This window comes from Pan troglodytes, chromosome 1 (assembly GCF_028858775.2).
Source record: "Pan troglodytes isolate AG18354 chromosome 1, NHGRI_mPanTro3-v2.0_pri, whole genome shotgun sequence".
Lineage (NCBI taxonomy): Eukaryota > Metazoa > Chordata > Mammalia > Primates > Hominidae > Pan > Pan troglodytes.
Window position 1 is genome coordinate 203295480 of NC_072398.2, and position 13254 is coordinate 203308733.

At 44.3% G+C, this 13254-nt stretch overlaps 2 pseudogenes; one reads left to right on the plus strand and one right to left on the minus strand.

Moving 5' to 3' along the window:
- Positions 1–2984: 2984 nt before the first annotated feature.
- Positions 2985–3084, minus strand: LOC112207025 (U6 spliceosomal RNA; annotated as a pseudogene).
- Positions 3085–9428: 6344 nt separating this feature from the next.
- Positions 9429–10015, plus strand: LOC469246 (charged multivesicular body protein 1a-like; annotated as a pseudogene).
- Positions 10016–13254: the final 3239 nt, after the last annotated feature.

The following is a 13254-nucleotide window of genomic DNA, read 5'->3' on the forward strand; positions in this document are numbered from 1 at the left end:
GCATCACCCCCCTACCCTATGGGGAGGGCAGAGGGGCTGAAGGTTAAGTTGATCACCAGTGGCCAATGGTTTAATCAATCATGCCTACATCATGAGGCCTTCATAAAAAAAAACAAAAGGAGGCGAGGTGTCGTGGTTCATGCCTGTAATCCAGCACTTTGGGATGCTGAGGTGGGAGGATCACTTGAGCCCAGGAGTTCAAGACCAGCCTGGGCAACATAGGGAGACCTCCTTTCTACAAAAAAATAAAATAAAATAAATTAGCTGAATGTGATGTATCTATAGTCCCAGCTACTTGAAAGGCTGAGGTGGGAGAATCACTTTAGCCTGGGAGGTAAGGCTGTAGTGAGCCAAGATCATGCCACTGTACTCCATCCTGGGTGACAGAGCAAGACCCAGTCTCAAAAACAAAACAAACAAACAAATAAACCTAAAAAGACAGGGTTTGGAGAGCTTCTGGATAGCTGAACACATGGAGGTTCATGGAAGGTGTGTGCCCAGGAAGGGCCTAGGAGCTCTGTACCCCTTCCCTCATTTCTCATCCTCATTTCATCTGTATCTTTTGTAATATCCTTTATAAAAAATTGATAAACATAAGTAAGTGTTTTTCTGAGTTCTGTGAGCTGCTCCAGCAAGTTAATTGAACCCAAAGAGGGGATCATGGAGACCCGAACTGGAAGCCAGTCCATTAGAAGTTCTGGAGGCTGGACTTGTGCCTGGCTCAGGGAGCTTGAGGAATGAGCCCTAAACCTGTGATATCTGATGCTATATCCAGAGGTGTTTGAACCAGAGTGACTTCCTCTTGAATAGGAGCTGGGTAAAATGAGGCTGAGACCTGCTGGGGTACATTCCCAGAAGGTTAGGCATACTTAGTCACAGGTTGAGACAAGAGGCCAGCATGAGATACAGATCACAAAGACCCCGCTGATAAAACAGGATGCAGTAAAGAAGCCAGCCAAAACTTGCCAAAACCAAGATGGTGACGAGAGTAACCCCTGATCATCCTCATTGCTCATTATATGTTAATTATAATGCATTAGCATGCTAAAAGACACTCCCACCAGCACCATGACAGTTTACAAATGCCATGGCAATGTCTAGAAGTTATCCTACGTGGTCTAAAAGGAAGAGGGGTGTGGTGGCTCATGCCTGTAATCTCAGCACTTTGGGAGGCCGAGGCAGGTGGGTCACCTGAGGTCAGGAGTTCAAGACTAGCCTGGCCAACATGGTGAAACCCCATCTCTACTAAAAATACAAAATTAGCTGGCTGTGGTGGTGTGTGCCTGTAATCCCAGCTACACAGAAAGCTGAGACAGGAGAGTCACTTGAACCTGGGAGGCAGAGGTTGCAGTGAGCAGAGACTGTGCCACTGCACTCCAGCCTGGGTGACAGAGTGAGACTCAGTCCCAAAAAATAAAATAAAGTAAAATAAAATAGGCCAGGTGCAGTGGCTCATGCCTGTAATCCCAGCACTTTGGGAGGCTGAGGCGGGTGGATCATGAGGTTAGGAGTTTGAGACCAGCCTGGCCAACATGGTGAAACCCCATCTCTACTAAAAATACAAAAATTAGCCGGGTGTGGTGGCACACGCCTGTAGTCCCAGCTACTTGGGAGGCTGAGGCAGGAGAATCACTTGAACCCGGGAGGCGGAGGTTGCAGTGAGCCTAGACTGTGCCATTGCACTCCAAACTGAGCGACAGAGCAAGACTCCCTCTCAAAAAAATAATAAAATAAAAGTAAAAGGAACTCTCAGTTCCAGGAAATCCCCACCCCCTTCCTGGAAAACTAATGAATAATCCACCCCTTGTTTAGCATATGATCAAGAAATAACCATAAAAATAGCCAAGCAGCAGCCTTCAGGGCTGCTCTGCCTATGGAGTAGCCATTCTTTTGTTTCTTTACTTCTCTAACAAACTTGCTTTCAGTATAAAAATGAGACTCTTGCTGGGTGTGGTGGCTCACACCTGTAATCCCAGCACTTTAGGAGGCCGAGGTGGGCACATCATGAGGTCAAGAGATGGAGACCATCCTGGCCAACATGGTGAAACCCCGTCTCTACTAAAAATACAAAAATTAGCTGGGCATGCTGGTGCGCGCCTGTAGTCCCAGCTACTTGGGAGGCTGAGGCAGAAGAATCACTTGAACGTGGGAGGCAGAGGTTGCAGTGAGCCGAGATTGCGCCACTGCACTCCAGCCTGGTGACAGAGCGAGACTCTCTCAAAAAAAAAAAAAAAAAACAGCTGGGGCGCAGTGGCTCACACCTGTAATCCCAGCACTTTGGGAGGCTGAGGCAGGCGGATCACCTGAGGTCAGGAGTTGGAGACCATCCTGGCCAACATGGTGAAAGCCCGTCTCTACTAAAAATACAAAAATTAGCTGGGCATGGTGGCAGGCACCTGTAATCCCAGCTACTTGGGAGGCTGAGGCAGGAGAATCGCTTGAACCCGGGAGGCCGAGGTTGCAGTGAGCCAAGATTGTGCCATTGCACTCTAGCCTGGGGGACAAAAGGGAAACTTCATCTCAAAAAAAAAAAAAAAAGAGACTCTTAATTTTGGGGGTCTATTTTGCCTTCCAACTGTGCCTGCTTCTTAAGCCCTAAAAACTGCATGCTTTCCTGGCCCTATTCTCAAAGGGCTCCACTCTAAAGCCAGTAAAACAATTAAGACACTTAAAAACTGGCAAATGAAAAACTCTTATAACTACTGGATCTTCTGACTGTTCAGCTGTATTTATGTGTTGTGTGCGATGTTTCACTACCAAAATATATTAAAGAGCTCTGATTAATCGGCTTAAAAATAATAAATGCATAAATAAATATTCTGTCAGAAAAATAACAATTTTAATGCCTTTTAGTTCACATGAGTTTAGTAATTTTGGAAAAAAGACAGTTTTAAAGATTATTGGTAAATTAAAATATCTTCAAGATGAAGACATTTGGTCTAAAAAAGGCAAGTAAGATATTAGGTTTACTAAATGCTTTATTTTTTAATATAAAATACTTCATGAATTTGTGTGTCATCCTTGCACAGGGGCCTGGTAATCTTCTCTGTATCTTTCCAATTTTAGTATTGTGCTGCCAAAGCAAGTACTGCTAAATGCTTTAAGGTCATAAATTGCTTCTTTGACTTTGAAAATTGTTCAACTTACCTGCTTTGGAGCCATTAGATTTTAGGGAAGACTTGGGGACATATGGAGTTAGCCATGCTCCCTAGCTATGCTGGGAAGAGTTGGACCTTATCTTCACTTCTGTCTGGTATCCTAGGTTCCACACCTGCTACATAATTAAAATTGCTTACTTACCAGGTTTTTCACCAAAAATAAAAGTTGCTAAGAGATAACATTCTAACACATGTAATCAAGACTACTGAAGAAACGGTTTTACATGCAAGGTGTGTAAGGAAAGTAGAATATGTTTCTGGTAAAAAATTATAGGAAGGCATGGGAATGTGGAGTTTTTTGTTCTGGTTTAGAGGATTAAAGGATGGCTTTATGTTAGGCAGGATAAAGCTGAAGTTTTGGCCAAGTTATGGAAGGTTTGTGGAAGATTAATCTTGTAAAAATTCTGTGTGTGAAACTATTGGTCAAAATTAAAGGGATATTATTTAATTATTCAGCTTTTCTATAAATCAAACATTGAAATAAAAGCACAACAGGGTTTTCTTACACTGTTGATCTGCTTTTTAACAGAAAATTATAAAATATTATAACAGGTTTATGAGAATCTTACCTTATGGTCAAACTGATCAAGATTGGGTAGATTTGTGTATAAGGTCTTGTTTAAAATTGGGTTTGATATTAATTGTATACTAATGCAAAGGTGAAATTTGGCTTTCTCTCTTGAACAGGATCTTTATGGAATATTGAAAAAGTGAAAGATTTTTGTTTGCCTTTTAAACAAACTACAAGAAAAAGGAGAGAAAATAGATTATTTGGAAAGCTAAGTCTTTATCAATGAGTAAAAGTTTTCAATTTTTTAAAATCTTTGAGTTATCATATTGGCTAAATGAATGGCCTATGGTGACCTGAAATTCTATTTTATCAGTATTTTAAACTTTTGATATTTGACAAACTCCAAAATCAAATTAAAAATTATATATTTTTATGATCAGATTAATCCTTTAGATATTAGGTCCCCCTAAAGCTCAAAAATGACATATTTGCCTTATTTGGTACACTAAAATTATACAGGAAGCATTGTCAAATGTGAAATGGTGCTTGGCTTTCTTTGGGCTGTATTTGTAGAAATATATTATTGGTATGTGTTCCAAAATTATGGGAAACCCCTTTAATTCTGATAAGACATATTCTATACTATCAGTAATAATTATAATTGTTATATAAAATTGTTGTATGCCAAAGAAGTAACCCAAATTCCTAGTTAATTGTGTCTTTAACTGTGGCTGCCCTAAGACTTTGTCATCCACAGACAATTGTTGTCTTGTTTTGATCCTCTTTAAAGGGTGGTTTATAATCAGCTATAGGACTGACAAGTACTCTTAAATGCAGCTCTCTGATAACTTTGGAAAGTGTGCCATTAAAATAGAGAGAAGGAACTTATAAGACTTTCTTGGAAAACTAATGTAATTCTAAATATCAAGCAAAACAGGAATCAATTGCATAGACTAAACTAATAGAAGACCAAAATAATCTTTTTCTGATGTTTTACTTAAAATGTTGCTCATCCTTTCTGTTTGGTTTTTCAGAGTCAAGAAAACTTTTCTTTTGAGCTATCTACAGTTTTTAACAATTGAATAAAGTATACCCCTATGAGCAAAATTTTCAGCATATTTCTTTCTCACTACTTGATTTTACCAGAATTTGGAAACTATTTGTGAGTATTCTTAACTTATGGCACTATAATTAAGTTATTTGCATAAGTGCAATAAGAATCTGTTTTGTTTTATAACAGGACACAGTTGGAGACACTGATTATTTTACCAAGGCTTTGACTGGGATGGTGTGCTTTCAGATACAGACAGCTTTAAAGAATCAAAGCCGACTTACAGAGTCAAAAAAAAAAAATGCCCCTTGAGAAAACTAGCCTTATACCCTGTCTATGCAATCCCTGTACAGCGTTCCTGATCTGTAGTAAGTAAAGAATGTCACTTTCTGACAAGCCCAGGAACCCCAAATTATCTTGAGAACTGGAAAGGAATTCACCCAACTCATACAGGTATTTTCAGGAATAGACAGATAAATTCTTGGCTGGGCTCAAGGCTTTAAAAAGTCTAATCTAAGATTACTTATGGAATAAAGTTCCATCAAAGCCAATTTTAAAAGGAGCCTACATGGCAAATAATTAATCTTACTGCACTTTATATAAATAATCAGGACAAGTATAATAAGACTAAAGCTTATTTTGCAAACAAATCAGTCCTACCTTGACTTGTCTTCAATGAAAATGGGGACTGGAGAGAAAAAAATTATGTTTCAAAAACTTTTGTACATCTGTTATTAGATTCTAATCCCATCTTTGTTTTTGAGGGTTTTTTTTGAAATTTAGACTGACTCTACTTATTCCTGTAAATCAACCAGTGATCTCTGGCTGCTGCTCAAAAGAAAAGAGGGAAATAGGTAATGTAAAAATATAGATCAGTATTCTAATTCTGGTCATGTATTGGAATCAGCTAGTGATCCCCTAACAACTTGGTTCCAACAATAGTCAAGTTCATGAAAAGCCTTCTTATTCAGTCTACTGGGATAATTTTACTTATTTCCTTTACCACTGTGGAATATATTGCTGTTGTACTATTTTGTAGAAATGCAAAATAAGGCTACTCAACATTTTCTTAAATTGAACATTTATTATCTTTCACATAGCACCTTTTGTCAGAACAGAAGGTGATATCTGGAAGAGTTATGAATGGCCTTCACCATAACTGACTGAGCTCTTCTCTACCCTGAATACAAAAGACCCTAATAATTAGGCAAAAATATTATCTCCCCTATTCAGCCTGAAGACGTTACAGAGGATAGATCTACAACCCTCTACAACCCTTAGGCTTAAGAGTCCCCTCGTAAAAGGAGGGGGGAAATATGTCAGAGGTGTTCCAACAAGAGCAATTCCATCTTGAACAGGGGCTAGATGAAATAAGGGTGGGACCTGCTGGGCTGCTTTCCCACGAGGTTTGGCATTCTTAGTCACAGGATGAGAGAGGAGGTCAATACAAGATACGGGTCACAAAGACCCCACTGATCCCACTGGTAAAACAGGATGCAGTAAAGAAGCTGGCCAAAACCTGCCAAAACCAAGATGGCAACGAAAGTGACCTCTGGTTGTCCTTACTGTTCATTATATGTTAATTATAAGGCATTAGCATGCTAAAAGACACTCCCACCAGTGCCATAACAGTTTACAAATGCCTTGTCAGCATCTGGAAGTTACCCTCTATGGTCTAAAAGGAAGAGGAACCCTCAGTTCTGGGAAATCCCCACCCCTTTCCCAGAAAACAAATGAATACCTCACCCCTTGTTTAGCATATCATCAAGAAATAACCATAAAAATAGCCACCCAGTGGCCCTCAGGGAGTAGCCATTCTTTTGTTTCTTCTTAACAAACTTGCTTTCACTTTACTCTGTGGACTTGCCCCAAATTCTTTCTTGCATAAGATCCAACAAGAACCCTCTCAGGGTCTGGATCGGGACCCCTTTCTGATAACACTATCTCCGAGTAGGTAGTGTCTGAATTGAATCAGAGGACACTCAACTGGTGACTGCTGCTTGGTGTGTGGGGAAATCCTCACATACAAATTTGGTCACAAAATCTTCTGTGTTGATTGTTGTTGTTAAGTGAGATAATAGAACAGCCACACTGAGTGTTGTTTCCCCCCACCCTGGCAGAGTTGGTGTCACGGAAGTGAGATTTGCTAGAATGGCCTGGGCTGATGGAAAGTTGTGGTTTGGGAAGAGAAAGGATGAAAGAGTGCTGGGTGAGGAACTTTTGATCCCTGAGTAGCCATGTGGTCACCCATGGTTTAGAGCCGCAGCTGTGCTGTGCTCAGTTACTGAAGATAAAAGTTATGAATGGAATTTAGAGACAGAACCAACTCCTGGAGAGTTGATTCACTGGCTGCATAAGGAAATGCAAACTAATAAGCAAAAAGAAAAACATTCTTGTTTACTGTTAACTATAATAGTTAAAATGAAATTGAAAGAGAGTGCTGTGTCAGACCTTGGTGCTAAACCGAGTTCAGATTTCAGTGAGTCTGAGCTTCAGCCACTAGCCTCCAAACTGATCCCCAAGGGAAAACTTACGCAGGGAAACAGAAAATAACTGAGAACTGGGTTACCAAGAGGACAGTCAATGTAGGGGAAGGGCAAAACCAAGTCACTATAGACTAGAGGGTACGATGTGAAGGAATTGTTCCATTTTGTAGATTACTATCTTCAGCTTCCTGAGGAATCATTACTAAGATGGATTGCAAGAGTAACTAGATTTCAAGTGCTGCAGAATGGAAGAGCATGTTGAGGTTGACGCAGGATCCACAGCACACTACAGAACAATTGCAGGTGGCTATACATGACCCACACACAAACAGGAGGTTATTCCTGAGGGAACAGCCAGCCCAGTAGATTGGATAAAAGCCACTGTAAAATTTGTTTACCCTGAGAAGGGAGACTCTCCTGAAGGAGCTCAAAGAACTTCACCCAAAAATATGGCTCCCTTTGGTATAATGAGTATTTTTAATTTTTAATTAAAGGCCTTTCAAGATCCACAGCCACTAGAAGAGACTTCCCCCACTATCTATATAAAGACTGGATGGACTCTCCAAGAACAATTGTTTTTCCTTCCGCTCCCTGTTATTTCATTATCTATTACAGAAAAGAAGACCGAGAATGTAAGCACATTCTTAAACAGACCCATTCACAAGATAATATCTCTTTCAGGCTCATTTACTTTCCAAGAGAACCATTTACAAGTTTGTTGTTGTCGTGGTTGTTGTTGTTGTTGTTTTTGAGACAGGGTGTCTCTCTGTTGCGCAGGCTGGAGTGCAGTGGTGCATTCATAGCTCACTGTAACCTCAAACTCCCGGATTTAAGGGGAGCCTCCTGACTACGGGTATGCACCACCAAGCCCAGCAAATTTTAAAAGTTTTTGTACAGATAGGGTCTCACTGTGTTGCCCAGGCTGGTCTTGAACTCCTAGCCTCAAGCAGTCCTCCTGCTTTGACTTCCCAAAGTGTCAAAATTACAAGTGTGAGCCACTATGCCCAGCCCGTTTATAAATTAATCTCTATTCCTCCGCCCCCACCCATTCATTCTCCCTAGTAATCATTTATTGCCCCTCAACAGAATTACCTATATTCCCTATCTCCCCCATCCCCTCTGAAATAAAGCTATAGAAGTATTTGGGCCTCATTGGGATGTTGGGTAAGCACTCTGTGATTTTTCCCTCATGTACACATTAATAAATTTGTATGACATTTCTCTATTAATCTGCATTTTGTGGGTTGAATGTACAGTGATCCTTGAGAGGGCAAAGGAGAAGTTTTTCCCTTGGCCCCTACACTCCCTATAAATGTCAAATGGAACACCCCAGATGAAGCAGTTGATCGGTTTCATATGCAAGCCATGTGGAGCTGGCTTTACAATGACCAGGCATTCACCCGCTGAGGATGCCTGTATATGGCAGATGCACCTGACAGCCATAACTTAACTGAAGCATACCCTGAGAATGATCCTAGGGTCTAAGAAGAATGTGTATTCAGAGTCCTGAGCTAAGGAATCCGGGCGTGGCCAACCCAGAGTTTCACTCCTTATCTATGAAGGACATCTGAGCCCCTGGCTCATTCCTTGGAACACAGGCCATACAGGGGATGGAGTCCCTTTTTGTGGATTAACTGGAGGTTGCTGGGTAGAGGTTGCTAGGTGGAAGGTGCTAAGTGAAAATGCTGTATCATCAACTGCATGCGTTTCATAAAACGCATGCCCTGTTTCATAAATGCATGCTCCTGTCCAGCCCACCACCACTGGACCATCCCTGTGTGTAAGTTCCCCTCAGTAAACCCTAAGTCTCATTCACTGGTTCCGGCCTCTAGGACACAGTGCCATCCCTATTGGAGTCAACAGGAGTCCTGCATGACAATGCCTATTACCCGGGTCATGATAAATGCTGTGGTTCAGGCAGCCTCTTTTGCATGGGCACCTCATGTAACCTTACTACTGCAAAACTGAGCTATAGTCAGAGAAGCCTTATCAAATTTGCTACCTCAGCTTCCCCTCCTGGGTCTTACGGATGGTAATGAAAACATTAAGGCAACTAACAAGAGAATAGGTAATGGGAGAGGGGAGAATCAAAGGATTTCTCCCACGAAGGCAAACATTTTTAAATGGTTATTAAGAAATAAGGCAAGAGCCACTGGCACCTGATGCCTCCCGGAGTTCATGTCCCTTCTGCCTTTCCAAGGGGTGCTTCTGTCAGACTGGCCATGGACGATACCCTGTTCCAGTTGAAATTTATGGTGAAGCAGCTGGAGAAACCACACAAGAAGGCAGAAAAGCACTCCTACGCCAACCAGGCCAAAGTGAAGAAGTCCCTTCAGCAGAAAAATGTAGAGTGCACCCGTGTGTACGCCAAGAACACCATCTGCAAGGAGAACAGCAGCGTGAACTGGCTCTACATGGCATCCGCCTGGACACAATGGCCCCAGAGATGCAGACAGCTGTGACCATGAAGGTGGTAACCAAGAACATGGTGTAGGTAACCAAAGCCCCAGACAAGGCCTGAACACCACGGACCTGCAGAAGGCCTCTGCAGCGATGGACAGGTTTGAGTAGCAAGTGCAAAACCTGGCCATGCACACGTTAGTGATGGAGGATTCCATGAGCTCGGCCACCACACTGACCATGCCTCAGGAGCAGGTGGACAGACCCATTGTGCAGAGCGCCAAGGAGAATGGCCTGGAGGTCCTAGACCAGCTCAGCCAGTTGCCCAAGGGTGCCTCTGCCGGGCGAGAGCTCCGTGTGAAGCCAGGAGGAACAGCTGTCAAGGGCGTTGGCTGCCCTGAGGAATTAGCTGCACCCTGCCGTGGGCACTGCCTCTGCTCTGTGATGTGCCACAAGGCTCCTGGCCTCCTCCCCTCCCCCCTGCATCTTGCCTTTTTGTTGATCCTGCAGAGCTGCAGCTGGCAGCCACTGCCGCCCAGCTCCTCTCACCTGCCTGGCCTAGGTGGCCTTGGAGTTGTTCCTGTTTTCTTAGGTTGGGCGGTGGATCTGTGTCCTGGTGTTGAGTAGGGGTGACTTCTGTGACTCTGGGGCCAACAGCTGGGAGGTCAGCAGGCTCTCTTTTGCTCTCTGTGGAGTCGATGGGGTCTGGCCAGTGGGTGCCATGTAAACTTTTGCCCAACACTGCGGGGACCTTCAGACTCCATGATAGGAGACACGCTGCTCACTGTCAGCCAGTGGGGGTCAGGGCTGCCCTGTTTTCCAGGCAGCTCCTGGAGAAGACCTCTCCACGCACCCTGCCCCTACCACCAATGGGCAGGAGGTCCCACCATGTGAACGGACACAGCCTGAAGAGGCACCAGTGGCTCGTGTGTGCTGGGGAACATCAGGTGCCACCCAACACTGTCTTGGTGGCATTTACAGATGATGACCCTCCCCTTCCTCCTCCTCTGTCATTCTAGGGGTGGGGTCTGGGCTGCTCCTGACAGCTGGCTGAGCCTCCCTGGGCCTCCTGCCCTCAGCTCCCCTGGTTCTTAAAGCTGCCCAGTCCATGGGGACAGAAACTTGCCCAGCTCCAAATCCAGGAGTTTCCACCCTGGGGTCCTCATCCTTGCTCATCTGCCACCTCTGGAGGTGCCTTGGGCTACATGGGCTGTGCTGTTGTGTCCCCTCAGCAGGGGGTCTGTCCATGCACTGGCCAGAATTGAGCATGTGCGTGGGGCCTCCTCGGTGATGCTGCCTGTGTGCCAATCTCTTCTTTCTCTCTAAATAACTGGGTGCCTCCCCTGACTGCACCCCATCCTACCTTCCCAGCGTGGAAGCCAGAGTGGCTGGTGAAGGGAGCTTAGGAGAGTCACCTTCAGCTGGGCCAGTGGCTCTGTGAGGAAAACCTGTGCTGTGGCCACGCGGGCACCACCAGCTGCAGCTCATCAGGAGGACTTGGAGAGGGGGACGGCAGAGAGAGGGCTTTGGGCACAGCCTGCTGTTTTGTTTTTTCTGTTCCCTAAAGTTTACTTCATTTTCTTGAAGCTTCCAGGGTTTTGTTGTTGTTTGCCAAAGTAGAAAGGACAGGTGGCAGGCAGGGAGGGTGAGTCCCAGCCCCTCCTCAGCACCAGGGCTGCCGCGGTGTCATGGCTCTTATGAAGGGAAGCATAAGACCCTCACTCAGTGAGTTTGCTTTTCTTTTCAGGATTTCAGAGCCCCTCGGGAGGAGATCCCATTGGTGGGTCCTGGATATGTGGAGGTCGAGGCACCAACTGGCCATGGTCCTCTCCAGCCTCCCCCAAAATTGACCCACATGCTGGGTGTTGAAAGAAGGTTGTTCTATCCCTTGCAAATAACAGCTTTGGAATTAACAGCGATGGGGAGCTACCTTGTCCTCCAGAGGGTGCAGGGCTCCACAGAGCCAAGGGCAAGGCAGGGGCTACCTCAGCCCTGTCTCCTTGGGCACCAAAGAAGGGATTTGTTGAAGGAGAGAGCCATGTTTGCCCTTTTCCTAAAATGCTGTTGTAAATAAACCGGTCCCCCAGCAAGCAAGGAAGCAAAGGAAGGAAGGGAGGGAGGGAGGGGAGGGGAGGAAGGAAGGAAGGAAGGAAGGAAGAAGGAAGGAAGAAAGGAGAGAGAGGGAGGGAGGGAAAGAAGAGAACACTGATAAGGGTGAAACTAAGAGGAAAAAGAAAGGGGAGAGTCATGAGACTCGTCCGAGCAGGATGGAAATCCTTAGATGGTTATTAAGAAATAGGATGAGTAAAATAAAAATTAATGAGGTTTTAAAAAAGGAAATTAATGCAGTGAAAACAAATGTCTTCTTTTTTTTTTTTTTTTTTTTTTTTTGAGACAGAGTCTCGCTCTGTCACCCAGGCTGGAGTGCAGTGGCATGATCTCAGCTCACTGTAACCTCTGCCTCCTGGGTTCAAGCAATTCTCCTGCCTCAGCTTCCCGAGTAACTGGGATTATAGGGACCCACCACCACGCCTGGCTAATTTTTGTATTTTTAGTAGAGATGGGGTTTTGGCATGTTGGCCAGGCTAGTCTTGAACTCCTGACTTCAGGTGATCCGCCAGCCTTGGCCTCCCAAAGTGCTGGGATTACAGTCATGAGCCACTGCGTGTGGCCAAAATAAATGTCTTAATACAACACTATTGAAGGTTGGGTGGACCAAAGAGAGTCTCTGATGGTCTTCAACATTAAAGGCCCCAAACCAGTTTGCTCTATTTCCTCCAGTTTGGTGGAATTTTAAAAGCAGGAAGGTAAAGATTTACAATAAGAAACCCTACCTGGAATTGCCTGGGGTGATGGTCAGACTGGTTAATCAAGGGAAGATTGACAGAGAGGCCAGAGTCTCCTGGCCTGGCCTCTGGCTAAGGACCTAAACACTTATTGCCCAAGAGAGAATAAAATGGTCTGGGGAGGGGGTGGAGAAGAGAAGTTCCCAGGACATAAAAATGTACTTGGTCAACAGGATTCTGAAAGTGGGAATGTCTAAACAGGCTTTACGTAAAGGCTTAATGTAAAGTGGTTGTGTCTCCTTTACCTAATGTTTTATGGAAAGGGGCATTGTATATGACAGGGTTGTTCCCTCTACCTAGAACTGTAAAACAGAAGGCATGTAAATCCGCCCTTCTGGCAATTTTAGTTGGACATGCTAAATGGAAACCCAAGCCCACACTGTAGAGTAGAAGCTGGAGTGCTGATAGGGACAAATTCTCCATTCCATAGCTCTTTGTGGAGCATTTGCTGGGGCTATGACAAAAGCCTATGAGTGGCTGGGCATGGTGGCTCATACCTGTAATCCCAGCAATTTGGGAGGACAATTTGGGAGGCAAGAGGATCATCTGAGGTCAGGAGTTCAAAACCAGCCTGGCCAACATGGGGAAACTGCATCTCCACTAAAAATTAAAAAATTATCCAGGTGTGGTGGTTGGTGCCTGTAATCCCAGCTACTCAGGAGGCTAAGGCAGGAGAATTGCTTGAGCCCGAGAGGTGAGGCAGAGGTTGCAGTGAGCAGAGATGGTGCCACTGCACTCCAGCCTGAGCAACACAGCAAGACTCTGTCTCAAAAAAAAAAAAAAAAAAAAAGAAGAAGAAGAA